The sequence below is a fragment of the Rhinopithecus roxellana genome, chromosome 19 (genome assembly GCF_007565055.1).
Source record: "Rhinopithecus roxellana isolate Shanxi Qingling chromosome 19, ASM756505v1, whole genome shotgun sequence".
Taxonomy (NCBI): domain Eukaryota; kingdom Metazoa; phylum Chordata; class Mammalia; order Primates; family Cercopithecidae; genus Rhinopithecus; species Rhinopithecus roxellana.
In genome coordinates this window covers 14,307,338-14,320,001 of record NC_044567.1, presented here as the reverse complement: position 1 = coordinate 14,320,001, position 12,664 = coordinate 14,307,338, and the positions used below count along the sequence as shown (strand labels likewise).

The window sequence follows — 12,664 nt, the reverse complement described above, 5'->3', positions numbered from 1 at the left end:
TACAGGTGCCCGCCACCACACCCAGCTAATTTTTTGTTTGTTTGTTTGTTTGTTTTGAGATGGAGTCTCACTCTGTCACCCAAGCTGGAGTGCAATGGCATGATCTTGGCTCACTGCAACCTCTACCTCCTGGGTTCAAGCGATTCTCCTTCCTCATCCTCCTGAGTAGCTGGGACTACAGGCATGCGCCACCACACCTGGCTAATTTTTGTATTTTTAGTAGAGACAGGGTTTCGCCATGTTGGCCAGGCTGTTCTTGAACTCCTGACCTCAGACGATCCACCTGCCTCGGCCTCCCAGAGTGCTGGGATTATAGGCGAGAGCCACTGCTCCCGGCCATTTTTTTTGTATTTTTAGTAGAGATGGAGTTTCACCATGTTGGGCAGGATGGTCTCAATCTCTTGACCTCGTGATCCACCCACCTTCCCCTCCTAAAGTGCTGGGATTACAGGTGTGAGCCACTGCACCCCATCTTTGTTTGTTTTTTTTTTTTTTTTTTTTTGAGACAGGGTCTCACTCTGTTGACCCTGCAGCCTCGACCTCCCTGGTTCAGGTGATCCTCCCACCTCAGCCTCCTGAATAACTGTGACTATAGGCGCACACCACCACACCCGGCTAATTTTTGTATTTTTTGTAGAAACGGGGTTTCACCATGTTGCCCACGCTGGTCTCAAACACCTAGGCTCAAGGGATCCACCTGCCTTGGCCTCCCAAAATGCTAGAAATACAGGCGCGAGCCACTTTGGCTTTGTTTTCTCCAACTTTTTTTTTTTTTTTTTGAGACAAGGTCTTGCTCTGTCACGTAGGCTGAGTGCAGTGGCACCATCACAGCTCACTGCAGTCTTGACCTCCTGGGCTCAAGTGATCCTGCCACCTCACCCTCTTGAGTAGCTTGGACTACAGGTGTGCCACCACACCGGGTACCCTGACACTTCAATAACTGTTTTCTCACAAACAAATGGGTTTCTCATTTGAGGTTCAAGTAGAATGAAGCTGGTATATAAGATCATATATACACATATAACTGCTAGAACTGGCAGATTACCAACTTATTTTAGAATTTAGGAGAAATGTATTACAGTAATTGAAATTCCTTCTACTAAGGATTGAAAAAGTTTTTGTAAAAAGAGGAGTGACAGTGGAGAACCTTATAGGGCCTTCATTTCTTAAATGCCCCATAAGGTCCTTAGATTATTATTATTATTATCCTTTTTTTTTTTTTTTGAGATGGAATCTCACTCTGTCACCCAGGCTAGAGTGCAATGGCACAATCTCGGCTTACTGCAACCTCTGCTTCCTGGGTTCAAGTGATTTTCCTGCCTCAGCCTCCCAAGTAGCTGGGATTACAGGCATGCGTCACCACGCCCAGCTGATTTTTTTATATTTTTAGTAGAGACAGGGTTTCACCAGGTTGGCCAGCCTGGTCTTGAACTCCTGACATCAGGTGATCTACTCACCTCGGCCTCCCAAGGTGCTGGGATTACAGGCATGAGCCACTACGCCCGGTCTCTAAGAAGTTTTATCTCTATCCCAGCAACTAGTTTCTTTTCCAGGATACATCAGTTATTACTATTCTCTCTCTCTTTTTTTTTTTTTTTTTTTTTTTGAGGCGACGTTGTGCTCTTGTTGCCCAGGCTAGAGTGCAGTGGCACCATCTCAGCTCACTGCAACCTCTGCCTCCTGGATTCAAGCAATTCTCCTGCCTCGGCCTCCCAAGTAGCTGAGATTACAGGCATGTGCCACCAAACCCGGGTAATTTTTGTATTTTTAGTAGAGACGGAGTTTTACCATGTTGGCCAGGCTGGTCTTGAACTCCTGACCTCAGATGATCCACCCACCTCGGCCTTCCAAAGTGCTGGGGTTACAGGTGTGAGCCACCATGCCTGGCCTATTATTACTATTCTCTTGCGGAATCTTCTATAGACTATTTCTGCATATATGATCATGTATATCATATATATACATATATATATTCAGCACTTTCCTGTTTTCAGTTATTAATATGTTTTATGGATAGTTCCATATCAGTACATGTAGAACTGCCTTGTTTTCCAATATATGGTTCTACTATATTTGTTTAACCACTTCCCTATCAATGGACGCTTACAGATTACAATTTAAATCTCATGGGGGAGGAGTTGCTGAAGACAAGCGGGATTTTTTTGTTTTTGTTTTTTGCTTTTGAGGCAGGATCTTGCTCTGTTGCCCAGGCTGGAGTGCAGTGGCTCAATCAGGGCTTACTGCAGCCTCAAACTCCTGGACTCAAACAATCCTCCCAACTCAGCCTCCAGAGTAGCTGGGACCACAAGTACACACCACCACGCCTGGCTAATTTTTAAATTTCTTGTAGAGACAGAGTCCCAGCCATGGGGTTTTGCCATGTTGCCTAGGCTGCTCTTGAACTCCTGGGCTCAAGTGATCCTCTTGTCTTGGCCTCCTGAAGTGCTGGGATTACAGGAATGGGCCATAGTGCCCAGCCTTATCAGGAAAGTATTTCTATACCACTTCTTCAAACAGGAATGTCAGAATTTGTGGATGAGTCTAGTTATGTCCCAGAGGTAGTCCAGTGAGTACATCTCTGACTCATTTAATGCCTCCTTAACGGATGATTTCTGTAAAAGGGCCCTACCCCTGCATGCCTATGTTGGAGAAAAATCTGCATCAACAAGTTTCTCTCACATTCCTTTTCTTACTAAATGCCAACTAAGTCCAACAGGTGGCATGCTGGGGCTCGGTGTACTAGCTCTAGCAGCACAGATGCCCCAAACTGGAGCAGAGCAGTCCTTTCCAGAGCATTTCACTCCATTCCAGTGAAAATAAGCAGTTTCTCTTCATTGGTAACTGCATTCAGCATGCCATTGCCTGCATTCAGGGTTGTTGGTTTGCATTTTCCATTGCTCACTCTATTTGCTTGCTGAAAGGCACACTGTTCCATTGTGTGCTTTCAGCCACTGAGACAGAATCCATAAAAGGGATAGTGAGGTCAAAGCAAACAACCCCTTTGGCCCAGAAAAAGGACACTAGGATGCGACATGTCAGCAGCTAGAATCTCACAGGGTGCTCTATTGTATTCTTCCATCCATCCACTTGTTCAATAAAACATGACTACTTAACACCAGCCTGTTACTGGGCTAGGGACTTTAATGAGGATAAATCAAGTCTAGTCCTTTTTTTTTTTTTTTTTTTTGAGACAGAATTTCACTGTTGCCCAGGCTGGAGTACAGTGGCACCATCTCAACTCACTGCAACCTCTGCCTCCCAGATTCAAGTGATTCTCCTCCTTCAGCTTCCCAAGTACCTGGGACCACAAGCACCTGCCACCACATCTGGCTAATTTTTGTAGAGATGGGGTTTCACCATGTTGGCCATGGCTGGTCTTGAACTCCTGACCTCAGGTGACCCGCCTGCCTCAGCCTCCCAAGTATTGGGATTATAGGCGTGAGCCACTGCACTTGGCCTTTTTTTTTTTTTTTTTTTTTTTTGAGGCGGAGTGTTGCTCTGTCACCAGGCTGGAGTGCAGTGGTGCGATCTCAGCTCACTGCAACCTCCACCTCCCAGGTTCAAGTGATTCTCCTGCCTCGGCCTCCTAAGTGGCTGGGATTACAGGCGCACAGCACCACGCCCAGCTAATTTTTGTATTTTGAGTAGAGGTGGGGTTTCACCATGTTGGCCAGGCTGGTGTCTCGGCCTCCCAAAGTGCTGGTATTACAGGCATGAGTCACCACGCCCAGCCACCCCAGCCTTTTTTTTTTTTTTTTTTGAGATGGAGTCTCGCTCTGTCGCCCAGGCTGGAGTGCAGTGGCGCTATCTCAGCTCACCGCAACCTCCGCCTCCTGCGTTCACCCATTCTCCTGCCTCAGCCTCCTGAGTAGCTGGGACTACAGGCACCCGCCACCACGCCTGGCTAATTTTTTCTATTTTTAGTAGAGACAGGGTTTCACCATGTTAACCAGGATGGTCTCGATCTCCTGACCTGGTGATCCACCCGCCTCGGCCTCCCAAAGTGCTGGAATTACAGGCGTCAGCCACTGCGCCCGGCCTTTTTTTTTTTTTTTTTTTTTAAAGACAAGGTCAGGCTGGGTGCGGTGGCTCACGCCTGTAATCCCAGCACTTTGGGAGGCCGAGGCGGGTGGATCACAAGGTCAGGAGATCGAGACCATCCTGGCTAAGACGGTGAAACCCCGTCTCTGCTAAAAATACAAAAAATTAGCCGGCCGTGTTGGCAGGCGCCTGTAGTCCCAGCTACTCGGGAGGCTGAGGTAGGAGAATGGCGTGAACCCAGGAGGCGGAGCTTGCAGTGAGCTGAGATCACGCCATTGCACTCCAGCCTGGGTGATGAGCAAGACTCCATCTCAAAAAAAAAAAAAAAAATACAAGGTCTCATTCTGTTGCCCAGGCTTGAGTGCAGTGGTGCGATCTCGGCTTGCTGCAGCCTCGACTTCCTGAGCTCAGGTGAGCCTCCTATCAGGCTCCCATGTAGTTGGGACTACAGCTGTATGCCACTACACCTGGCTAATTTTTTTTTTTTTTTTTTTTTTGTAGAGATGGGGTTTTGCCATGTTTCCCAGGCCACTCTTGAACTCTTGGGCTCAAGTGATCTGTTCACCTCAGCCTCCAAAAGTGCTGGGATTACAGGTGTGAACCACTGCACCCGGCCATGTGCATAGTTTCTGACACAGCTGAAAGTTCCCCCGCATCATAGGGAAAGCAGTCCCTACTCTCAGGAGGAGTGGGGAAGGGTTCACAGGTGAGGATAGGTACAAAGAAGGGGGAAAGGACCTCCTCCCAAACCCAGTATCTTGCGGCATGAAAGGGCACTGGGGAATAGCCGAGCATTGCTCATCTCCTCTTATCATGGTTCTTATCAGTTTGCATTTAGGGAGATCCAACAAAGGGTGTAATATGTAATACGTTCTGTTCAGTTTTGGATCGGTGCTGGGAGAGATCCCAGGGAGATGTGTGTTTTGTTAATAATAAACAGTTGGGACAAATGACGTGTCTTCACATTGAGGCAACCGTCTCGCATGGGAGGCTAGCCCACAGCAGCTGGCTCACAGCTGCCACAAACAACAGTGATTTTTTTTTTTTTTTTTTTGCCAGCTTTATAGGCACTATTCTTGTCTCTCTGATATACATATATGAAAAATGCCTATAATATTCGTATATTTTTCTTCCTCAAAATCCTTCCTTTCTTTGCCTTCAAATATTAATATACAGGGTAACTTCCCTGAACCAGAAAACAGTCAAAATTATTTATTAAGTGCTAATTTATGCATAGTTTGGTGCTAGAAACCATCCAAAGGACACAACCGGCACTTTTGCTGTGGAGTGGGAATTTTAGTTTCAGAGGAGCAGTGATTCAGGCTAACAAACAGAAAATATAAGAAAACAGGAGAAGGGGGCTGCGGAAAATAAAGCAAAATACATATTGTTTTAAGAGCCTGGGCAAAGTGGTAAAACCCTGTCTCTACTAAAAATACAAAAATTAGCCAGGCATGGTAGTGTGTGCCTGTGGTCCCAGCAACTCGGGAGGCTGAGGTGGGAGGATTGCTTGAGCCCAGGGGGCAGAGGTTGCAGTGAGCCAAGATTGCACCACTGCACTCCAGCCTGGGTGACAGAATGAGAACCTGTCTCAAAAAAAAATAAAGCAAAACTAAGAAACCCTAGATTCCACTCATTATTTCTCCTTTTCTTTTCTTTCTTTTTTTTTTTTTTTATGTTGTTGCCCAGGCTGGTCTCAAACTCCTCATCTCCTATCTTTGCCTCCAAACTGCTGGGATTACAGGCATAAGCCACCACACCTGGCTTCCTTTTCTAATTTTCTTTGAACTCTGTGATTTAGCACTGCTGACCAATTTATCTTTGAGATTCTTCCCTCTTAGCCTTGGACACTGTACTATTTTTATTTATTTCTTGTCCCATTTGCTAGCTTATTTTTTCTTCCTTTCATTTTCTTTTTTAAAATAGCTTTATTTATTTATTTATTTATTTATTTATTTATTTATTTATTTATTATTTTTATTGAAACAGGGTCTTGTTCTGTTGCCCAGGCTGGAGTGCAGAGGCACAGCTTACTGCAGCCTCAACCTCCCAGGCTCAAGCAATCCTCCTACCTCAGCCTCCCAAGTAGCTGGGACTTCAGGCATGCACCATCACACCTGACTTATTTTTGTATTTTTTTTTTTTTTCATTTTGAAGAATTTATTTACTTTACAAAAGAAGAGTCTTGTCTTTCAACCAGCCAAGTTCAAAGTTAAAAGTAGGGTATAACTTCAGTTCTGGATAATGCATCTGTATTTCATTCAAAGCCACTGAAAAATATGGAACGCTTCACGAATTTGCGTGTCATCCTTGCGCAGGGGCCATGCTAATCTTCTCTGTATCGTTCCAATTTTAGTATATGTGCTGCCGAAGCGAGCACTTATTTTTGTATTTTTGTAGAGACAAGGTCTCACTATGTTCTCCAGGCTGGTCTCAAACTCCTGAGCTCAAGCGATCCATCCACCTCAGCCTTCCAAAGTGCTGGGGTTACAGGCGTGAGCCACGGTACCCAGCTAATTTTAAAAAATTGTCGTAGAGAAGGGATCTCTGCTGTTTCCCAGGCTGGTCTCAAACTCCTAGGCTCGGCTTCCCAAAGTGTTGGGATTACAAGCATAAACCGGTACATTTGGGGAAGAAAAAAAAAGCTTTTAATACTGCTTTCAGAGGTTAAACAATAGAACTTTATTGAGGTAGAATTAACATACCGCACAATTCACCTAAAGCATACAACTGGATAGATTTTACCATATTCACAAAGTTGTGCAAAGAATCAACTTTCATCAGTCCCCAAAAAGCCCCTGACAAAGAAAAAACACTGAAGGGAGACTTTATTCTAAAGAATGTTTGCAAGGAGGGGAAAGAGATTGTTGCAATAAGGGGAGGGAGTCTATTGCAATAGGGAGAAGGATCTGCTCATAAGGTCTGCAAATGTCTTAAGGGCTAGACCTTTTTCCTATTATAGAGAGGAGTAAACAAAGCTAGAAAGAACGGGGTGTAGAGAATAGGAGGAAAGTGGCCTGATGAGAGAATAGATCAGAGAATGTTTTACCCAGAGGTCAGGCTATTCTCAGGAGGGATTGTGTGCTGGCTCAGGCCCAGTGAGGGTGGGCCAGAGTTCAGCGCCTGGAGGAAGAAGAAAAGCTTAAACAACATGTGTTGTTGTTTGTTTTGGAAACGGAGGAGTTTCGGAGTTTCGCTCTTCTTGCCCAGGTAGGAGTGCAATGGCGCGATCTTGGCTCACAGCAACCTCTGCCTCCCAGGTTTAAGAGATTCTCCTGCCTCAGCCTCCCGAGTAGCTGGGATTATAGGAATGTGCCACCACGCCTGGCTAATTTTTTGTATTTTTAGTAGAGACAGGGTTTCTCCATGTTGGTCAGTCTGGTCTTGAAGTCCCGATGTCAGGTGATCCGCCCGCCTCAGCCTCCCAAAGTGCTGGGATTACAGGCTTGAGCCACCACACCCAGCCTTTTTTTTTGAGACGGAGTTTTGCTCTGTCACCCAGGCTGGAGTGCAATGGCGCGATCTCAGCTCACTGCAACCTCTGCCTCCCGGGTTCAAGTGATTCTCCCACCTCAGCCACCTGAGTAGCTGGGATTACAGGCACATACCATCACGCCCAGCTAATTTTTATATTTTTGTAGAAACGGGTTTCACCATGTTGGCCAGGCTGGCCTTGAACTCCTGACCTCAGGTGATCTGCCCACCTTGGCCTCCCAAAGTGCTAAGATTACAGGCATGAGCCACCTCGCTGAACCAACAAAATGTGTTTAATGAGCATTTTGTTCATTGTGATCAGTGTTGGGAAAACCAGTTTAGCTTGTCATTCATGAGGCAAAGAATAAGAATTTGAAGTTCTGTGTCTATTCCTGTCATAGGTAAACAATGGGGGGCATCTGTGAGTCACATGGGGAAGGGTGGTTCTTGGCAGTAAACAAAAACATGGGGGACTCCTTTAACCTTGGATGCTTTCCAAGAGCACAGGGCTCAGGTGAAATTCACCACTGTTACCTCATACCCATTAGCCGTCACTCCCCACTCCTCTCTTTCCCTGTTCCCTAGCAACCAGTAAGTTGTTTTTTTTTTTTTTTTTTGAGACGGAGTCTCGCTCTATTGCCCAGGCTGGAGTGCAGTGGCCGGATCTCAGCTCACTGCAAGCTCCGCCTCCGGAGTTTACGCCATTCTCCTGCCTCAGCCTCCCGAGTAGCTGGGACTACAGGCGCCCGCCACGTCGTCCGGCTAGTTTTTTGTATTTTTTAGTAGAGATGGGGTTTCACGGTGTTAGCCAGGATGGTCTCAATCTCCTGACCTCGTGATCCACCCGTCTCGGCCTCCCAAAGTGCTGGGATTACAGGCTTGAGCCACCGCGCCCGGCCAACCAGTAAGTTTTAAGTCTCTATAGATTTTGCTGTTCTAAACACTTCATATGAATGGAATCATACAATTTGTAGCCTTTTGTGTCTGGCTTTTACTTAGCGTGTTTTCAAGGTTGATCTATGTTGTAGCATTTACAAATACTTCATTCCTCTTTATGGTTATATTCCATTGTATAAATATGCCCATGGTGTTTATCCATTCATCAGTTGATGGATGTTTGAGTTGTTTCCATTTTTTTGTTTTTTTTTAGAGACAGTCTCCCTGTTGCCCAAGCTGGTATGCAGTGACACAATCATGGCTCACTGTAACCTCAAACTACTGGTCTCTAGCCATTCTCCTTCCCCAGCCTCCCAAGTAGCTTGAACTACTGGTCACAACTGGCTAATTTTTTTTTTTTTTTTTTCTTTTTAGATGGAGTCTTGCTCTGTCACTCAGGCTGGAGTACAGTGGCACCATCTCGGCTCACTGCAACCTCTGCCTCCTGGGTCCAAGCAATTCTCCTGCTTCAGCCTCCTGAGTACCTGGGATTACAGGTGCGCACCACCACATCTGGCTAATTTTTGTATTTTTAGTAGAGACGCGGTTTCACCATGTTAGTCAGGCTGGTCTCGAACTCCCGACCTCATGGTCCACCCACCTCAGCCTCCCAAAGTGCTGGGATTACAGGCATGAGCCACCGTGCCGGGCCTAAACCAAATATCTTTCCTCAAAAACTAGAATGCTTCTTGGTTTATTTCTGTTGATGGTGGGATCGTCCTATCAATCACCAGAGACTCCAACCTTAGAATTATATTTATCTCCTCTCTTTCTCTCACCTACTAAAGCAAATGAAATCCCAAGTCCTGCCTTCCTTCCTTCATTATCACTCCCCTGTAATTCCCATTCCTGTGACTGTCCCTCTGATCCTGTTACCAGCTGATGGCTGCACTGTTACTGTACTTTCCTAATTTGTCTCTGTGTCTCCAATCTTTTCCTTCCAATTCATACTGCATTTTAGAATGAAAATTGATTTGAAAAAATGTAAATGATAGTTTGGAAGGGGCTGGGACTAGAAAAAAGGAGATCTAACAGGAGACTACTGCAATAGTCCCAGCAGGGGAAGATGATCATTTGAACTACAGCAATACAGGGCACAGAGAGAGGACTGATGGGTGAGCGCTATAGCATGAAAACCATTAAGGCTTGGTGAATGAGTACATGTAGACACTGAAGGAGAAGGAGTCTAAAATATTACAATTTTGGCTGGGCACAGTGGTTCATGCCTGTAATCCCAGCACTTTGGGAGGCTGAGGCAGGCAGATCATTTGAGGTCAGGAGTTCGAGAACAGCCTGACCAACATGGTGAAACCCTGTCCCTACTAAAAATCAAAAAAAAAAAAAAAAAAAAAAAATTATCCGGGTGTGGTGGTGCATGCCTATAGTCCCAGCTACTTGTGAGGCTGAGGCAGGAGAATTGCTTGAACCCGGGAGGTAGAGGTTGCAGTGAGCCGAGATCACACCACTGCACTCCAGCCTGGGCAACAAAGTGAGACTCTGTCTCAAAAAAAAAAAAAAAAAAAGAAAAGAAAAAATAGGCAAATAAAGGGAAACAATGAAGCATTGTTTTTTTCTGGCCAGGTGAAGTAGCTCATGCTTGTAATCCTAACACTTTGGGAGGCTGAGGTGAGTGGATCACTTGAGGTCAGAAGTTCAAGACCAGCCTGGCCAACATGGCCAACATGGCCAACATCTCTACTAAAAATACCAAAATTAGCTGGGCATGCTTGTGCACACCTGTAATCCCAGCCACTCAGGAGGCTGAGGCAGTAGAATTGCTTGAGCCTGGGAGGCAGAGGTTGCAGTGCGCCAAGATTGCGCCATTGCACTCTAGCCTGGTGGACAAGAGTGAAATTCTGTTCAAAAAAAAAATTCTTACCTTTTCTGTTTGAATTGTACCTCTGTGTAACCAAATAGTGGCTAGGTGAAGGAAAGTGGTTATTTATTTAACAATTTCAGCTCATAAATAAAGAAGGAATGATGGATTTAGAATGTCACTATTTTGCGGCCTCTAGTGAAAAAATGAGCTAATGATCGTTAATGCCCGCTAAAACTATTAGGCAGAAAATTGATGGGGAACTCTATAATTATTATATCAAAGTAACAACTCAACCCACTCATTAATCTTTTTTTTTTTTTTTTTTTTCCTGAGGCGGGAGAATGGCTTGAGCCTGGGAGGTTGAGGCTGCAGTGAGCTGGGCTTGTGCCACTGCACTCCAGCCTGGGTGACAGAATGAGACCCTATCTCAAAAAAAAAAAAAAAAAAAAAAATTTTAGTATGATAGCAGCATTGTGGTTATGTTTTTTTTAAAATTCGTACATTTTTGAGATACATACTGAAGTATTTACAGATGATATGATATCACATCTAAGATTTGATTCACAATAATTCTGGCGGAAGTAGATGCGATATAAATGAAACAAGCTGGACTATTTGTTAGGATTATGGTTGAAGCTGGGTGATATTATCCAGTCTACCTTCTGAATCCTTAGTTTTCACACCCATGGATTCAACTAACTGTGGATAGAAATTATTAGGAAAAAAAATTTCCACAAAGTTCCAAAAAGCAAAATATGAATTTGCCAAGTACTGTGTTGAATCCACAAAAATGAAGTGATGTGTGGGCATTGTATTAGGCCTAAGCTAGAGATGATTTAAAGTATATGGGAGGATGTGCATTAGGTGATATGCGAATACTACTGCCCTGCCTTTGCCTTTGCCTTGCCTTGATTTGTTGAGACAGGGTCTTACTCTGTCTCCCAGGCTGGAGTGCGGTGGCATGATCTCGGCTCACTGTAACCTCCGACACCTGGGTTCAAGCGATTCTCCTGTCACAGCCTCCCGAGTAGCTAGGATTACAGGTGCCTACCACCACGCCCGGCTAATTTTTGTATTTTTATTAGAGACAGGGTTTCACCATGTTGGCCAGGCTGGTCTCCAACTCCTGACCTCAAGTGATCTGCCCGCGTCAGCCTCCCAAAGTGCTGGGATTACAGATATGAGCCACCACGCCTCACCTGAAGTTTCCCATAATAAAAAATACTAAGGTTGTTTTGAGGATGAAATGTGTTGACATCTGTAAAGGGACATATCAAAATGTTTGATACACAATGTGTGGTAAATAATGTGCATGACCCTTTTCCCTTTCTCTCACTTGAACCAATTGAGAACTGGTGTTCAAAGAGACTGTTTCTGTTAAACCCATTTTGTTGCACAAGAGAAGAGCCCCTTCCTTTCAACTTTCCAGTTGGAACCAAGACCAGATCTTTCAAACGAGCCACTCTCAGTAAACGCAGTAGGTGTTTTGCAGCTGTGCATATTAAAGCACAACCATTTCATTTGTGGAATCTGGCCCTTTTCCCAGGAAACGGTGTTTCCATTTCACAACCTAACAGAACAGGAAGAGTATAAACTCTTATTCAGATACAGATTCCTTGTGCTCCACTTAGATTTCCATATTGCTACTGGGCTCTGAGTGTGAGAGTCCAGCTGTGCGTTGGTGGAGTGACTCATTTTTCCATGGAGACATGTATTCCTATGAATCCCAGGGGCCTCTGATTGGTATGAAAGAACAATCAGCACAGATGTAGTCCATGGAACCATCATATGACTTAAGAGAGATGATTTAAACGGCTTTTCCATGGGCTTAAATTGAAAGAGGCAACTGAGCTATTCAGATTATTAATATGCTCCAAACCCTTTAGTGTTTACAAGTGGCTAAGAGTGGCTACTTGAGACCACAAAGGAATATTAATACAAGAGAAACAAAAGCATAATCTGTATTCTTTGGATGTTTAAAAATCTCAATGAGGGCTGTGCGTGGTCACTCATGCCTGTAATCCCAGCACTTTGGGAGGCCGAGGCAGGCAGATCATTTGAGGTCAGGAGTTTGAGACCAGCCTGGGCAACATGGCGAAATCTCATCTCTACTAAAAATACAAAAATTAGCTGGGCATGGTGGAGCGTGCCTGTAATCCCAGCTACTCAGGAGGCCGAGGTAGGAAAAGGTTGCTTGAACCTGGGAGGCAGAGGTTGTAGTAAGCCAAAATCATGCCACTGCACTCTAGCCTGAGTGACAGAGTGAGACTCCATTTCAAAAAAAAAGGCCAGGTGCAGTGACTCACACTTGTAATCCCAGCACTCTGGGAGGCCGAGGCAGGTGGATTGCTTGAGGTCAGGAGTTTGAGACCAGCCTGGCCAACATGGCGAAAC

General features: G+C 45.0%; 1 non-coding gene across 1 annotated transcript; it reads right to left on the bottom strand.

Annotated features, from left to right (window-relative positions):
• Positions 1–6,314: 6,314 nt before the first annotated feature.
• On the bottom strand, positions 6,315–6,421 carry LOC115895093. The gene has a single exon (XR_004055284.1). It is a non-coding gene; the product is annotated as a U6 spliceosomal RNA (small nuclear RNA).
• Positions 6,422–12,664: the final 6,243 nt, after the last annotated feature.